This window comes from Trichosurus vulpecula, chromosome 3, assembly GCF_011100635.1.
Source record: "Trichosurus vulpecula isolate mTriVul1 chromosome 3, mTriVul1.pri, whole genome shotgun sequence".
Taxonomy (NCBI): Eukaryota; Metazoa; Chordata; class Mammalia; order Diprotodontia; family Phalangeridae; genus Trichosurus; species Trichosurus vulpecula.
Genome location: NC_050575.1, coordinates 296,163,570 through 296,168,486, shown reverse-complemented (window position 1 = coordinate 296,168,486; position 4,917 = coordinate 296,163,570). Strand labels below are relative to the sequence as shown.

Here is a 4,917-nt window from a genome sequence, read left to right as displayed (position 1 = left end):
TTGGTTTAATGCAGGCTATCTTATCTGAAGTGGTCAGATTTAATTTCCACCATTTTCCAAATCTGTCTTTCATAAGAGAATTTCACTGATTCTTTTCCATGCCAAAGAAGAATAAGATTTGCTGCCCTTCTCTGACATCCCCAACCCAGAAGCAATCTCTGCCTTCACAACAGAGAGGGATGTATTTCTTATGTGTCATTCTTATCTTTGTGTTCTCAATGCCTAGACCATTGCCTGGCAAACAGTAGACATTTAATAAATGCCTGCTGATTGATTGTTGAACCCTTCGTATATACTTATCATATACACATTTCCTTTCCAAGCTACAGCCCAGACTTTCTCTTCCATTCATGCCACAAAAATCTCTTCATCCTGGAAGCTCACTTATCCCTGGACTTTTGCCCCCATGCCTCTTCTATCTGATTGGATGGATCCTCCCAGAGCCTCCATTTAAGGAGGGCAACCAGACCAGCCTTGTCCCTCCAAGCAGCACTCAGGATTTTCTCTCATGCCCCAACACCACCTACCTTCACGGCTTCCAACCCGACTTCAGCTTCCTTTTATCTTCCCCTATTAGAAAGCAAGTTCCTCTGTGCCCAAAGGGCTATAAAAATGTGCATACCGTTTGACCCAGCAACACCATGTCTAGGGCTGATCCCAAAGAGACCATAACAATGGGAAAAGGACTCACATGTACAAAAATATTTATAGCAGCTCTCTTTGTGATGGCCAAGAACTGGAAATTGAAGAGATGCCCTTCACCTGGGGAATGGTTGAACAAGTTGTGGTATGTAAATGTAATGGAATACTACTGTGCTATAAGAAATGAGGAGCAGTTAGACTTCAGAAAAAAACCGGGAAGACTTATACAACCTGACGCTGAGCAAAGTGAGCAAAACCAGGAGAACATTATACACAGTAACAGCCACAGTATGCAATGACTGATTTTGATAGACTTAGTCCTACTCAGCAACTCATGATGGAAAACACCATCCACATGCAGAGAAAGAACTATGGAGTCTGGATACAGAGCGAAGCAGACAATTTTCTTTTTTTGTTTTGTTTTCTTTTCTTTTCTTTCTCATGGTTTCTCCCATTTATTATAATTCTTCTATACAACATGACTAATGTGAAAATATGTTTAATAGGAATGTATATGTAGAGCCTGTATCAGATTGCATGCCATCTTGGGGAGGGAGAGGGAAGGGAAGGGGAAAAAATTTAAAACTTATAGAAGTGAATGTTGAAAACTAAAAATGAATAAATTAACTAATAATAATTTTTTAAAAAGATGTCCATTGGACATCCAGTTTGAGATACTTGAAAGGCAACTGGAGATGAGAGATTAGAGGTCAGCAGAGAGTCTAGGGCAGGATAGGTAGATTTAAGAATCATTAGCATAGAGATGGTAATAAAGTCCATGGGCAGATTAAGTGAAATATTAAGAAAATATTTCATCTGCAATAATATATGAGTTCTCCAACCAAAAGTCCTATTAAATTTTCCAGTCTGTCTGGAATGTCTGTCAGGCCTTCTGCCTAATTTTGGCAAAATTGTTACCAGGAAACTATTAATGGTTATACAAGATGTTTGTTTTACATATAACAAAAGACAAAAAAATTATTTTCTAAATATTAAAAAGAGCCTAGATTTTAAATTTTTTTTTTTTTTGCAGAAGAAGGCATTTTATTATGCTCCTCGAGAGAGCGGGTGTAGTGCTCACTGGAACCAAGATTTTAAATTTTTAGCTCTGATATGGCTGTATTTATTTAACCGGAATTCTATTTCAGCCCATGAAAAATACACCAAAATGTGTAAAAACAAATAAAAAGATATGGAAAAAAAAAAGAAAAAGAAAGCAAGTTCCTTAAGGGCAGAGACTGTCTCTCTGCCTCTATTTGAATTCCATCACTTAAGACAGTACTTAACATAGAGTAAGTACTTAATAAAAGCTTGTTGACTGATTATCATATTCAAACTTGAATTATAGATTTCTTTATACATATAGTTGGGGCAGCTAGGTGGAACAGTGGATAGAGTGAGGACCTGAATTCAAATTCAGCCTCAAATACTCACTAGCTATGTGATCCTGCCTCAGTTTCCTCATTTATAAAATGAGCTGAAGTAGGAAATGGCAAATCAGTCCAGTATCTTTGTCAAGAAAACCCCAAATGGGGTCATGAAGAGTCAGACATGACTGAAACGACTGAACAACAACATACGTGTATTATTTTCCCTGAGTATAGGCAGAAATTGCAGTGCCATATATCTGCAACTGAAAGGGACTGAAAGATCATTGACTCCAGCCTCCTCATTTTACAGGCAAGGAAACTGAGGCCAGAGCTGTGAAGTGATTTGTCCAAAGTAACATAGCAAATAAATAGTGGATTAAGAATTCAGACCCAGGTCCTCTGACTCTAAATTCGGTGCTCTTCCTCCTATCTTCTTTTTAAAAATCTTACTCTAGAGCTGTGAGCTCCGTGCACGTGCCTCCCCCTTGCCTCCAGGTGCGGCACCACCTCCTCTCTCTCTTAAGGGTTTAAACTTGCCACTTCAAAGTTCACCATGGATGACGATATTGCTGCTCTCATTGTCAACAATGGCTCCGGAATGTGCAAAGCTGGCTTTGCAGGAGATGATGCCCCTCGGGCCGTCTTCCCTTCCATTGTTGGGTGCCCCAGACATCAGGGTATGATGGTGGATATGGGCCAGAAAGACAGCTATGTGGGGGATGAGGCCCAGAGCAAGAGAGGTATTCTAACCCTGAAGTACCCCCATTGAACATGGTATTGTTCAACTGGGATGACATGGAGAAGATTTGGCATCATACTTTCTACAATGAGCTCCATGTGGCCCCTGAAGAGCACCCTGTGCTGCTCACAGAAGCCCCCCTAAACCCCAAAGCCAACAGAGAAAAGATGACTCAGATTATGTTTGAGACCTTCAACACCCCAGCCATGTACGTTGCCATCCGGTCTGTGCTGTCCCTGTATGCCTCTGGTCGTACCACTGGTATCGTGATGGACTCTGGTGAGGGTGCAACCCACACTGTGCCCATCTATGAAGGTTATGCCCTTCCCCATGCCATCCTCTGTCTGGATCTGGCTGGCCGTGATCAGATGGACTACCTCATGAAGATCCTGACCGAGAGAGGGTACAGTTTCACTACCACAGCCAAGAAGGAAATCGTGTGTGACATCAAGGAGAAGCTGTGTTACGTCGCCCTAGACTTCGAGCAGGAGGTGGCCACTGCTGCATCTAGCTCTTCTCTGGAAAAGAGCTATGAGCTCCCTGATGGTCAGGTCATCACCATTGGCAACGAGAGGTTCCGATGCCCAGAAGCCCTCTTCCAACCATCTTTCTTAGGTATGGAATCCTGTGGAATCCACGAAACCACCTTCAACTCAATCATGAAGTGTGATGTTGACATCTGTAAGGATTTGTATGCCAATACCATACTGTCTGGTGGTACAACCATATACCCAGGCATTGCTGACAGGATGCAGAAGGAGATTACAGCCCTAGCTCCCAGCACAATGAAAATCAAGATCATTGCCCCATCTGAGCACAAATACTCTGTCTGGATTGGAGGACCCATCCTGGCCTCTCTCTCCACCTTCCAGCAGATGTGGATCAGCAAGCAGGAGTGTGACGAATCTGGGCCCTCCATTATCCACCGCAAATGCTTCTAAATGGACTGTTTGTGTTTTTTTGATTTTTTTTTTTTTGTCAAAGGGTGTGACATGATAATTGCCCAAAAAAGAGATGAGATTGGCATGGCTTTATTTGTTTTTTGTTTTGTTTTGTTTTGGCGCTTGACTCAGGAATTAAAAACTGGAATGGTGAAGGTGATCAGCAGTCTAAGCATATTGGAGGCAAACATCCCCAAAGTTCTACAGTGCGTCTTCAGGACTCGGATTGTACATTGTTTTTTTTTTAATAGTCATTCCAAATATTGTATAATGCATTGTTACAGAGTTACAAGCCTCTGTGAAGGCTGTCCTCTGCTAGAGCAAAGGAGCTACATAACAAAAATCCAGATGGGGAGGGGGGAGGGAGGAAGGTACTAGTATTGCTTTACATGTAAATTATGTAATCCTTTAAAAAACAAAAAAACTTTTTGTATCTTCCGCCTTAATACTTGTTCCTTTTTTTTTTAATTGTCAGCCATACTGAATGGCCCCCTAAATTCCCTCCCTGTCCCCAACATAGATGTGAATGAAGACTTTACAATCTCCCTGCGAGTTTTTTGAGATTGGTGCCAGTACTTGGGGGAGGGGAGGAGCTTTACCTATACACTGACTTAAGACCAGTTCGAATAAAAGCGCACACGTTAAAAAAAAGAAATCTTACTCTATCCAGTACCCATCATAACTCATTGCACATGGCTCTAAAGCTGGGGAAATCTCTATCCAAGGCCAGTCAAGTCTTTCCATGGTACCATGTTTTATTTCTAAATAGGTTAAGATACCTGTTGATTCTTCATTGACTGTCCCTATTCATGGGCTCATGGGTTTAGAGATGGAAGGTATTCCTGGACCATAGTAATCACTTAATAAATGTTATTGATTGAATGATTGATCCCTAGTCCACCCATCTCATTTTACAAATGAGGAAACTGAGGCCTTCAGAGGTTAAATGATTTGCCCAATGCCATATAGTAAGTGATAAAGACAGCATTTGAATCCAAGGTGTCTGACTCCAAATCTAGGGCCCTTTCTCTACTACACTGCTTCACATTGACATTTACTGTGTGATCCAGTGCAAATCATTTAGACTCAACTACATGGCAGAGGCTAGATAATTCAGTTCAGAGGACTATCTAATGAATCTGAGTGAGGTAGAAAGCCACTAAAGAGGGAAGCAGAGATGTTTTGGGTCATACTCAAGCATGAGTCCATTGTGGGGGTTTCATCA

General features: G+C 41.5%; 1 pseudogene; it reads left to right on the top strand.

The window, feature by feature from the left end:
- The first annotated feature begins 2,565 nt into the window (after positions 1-2,565).
- LOC118842955 lies at positions 2,566-3,722 on the top strand (annotated as a pseudogene).
- Positions 3,723-4,917: the final 1,195 nt, after the last annotated feature.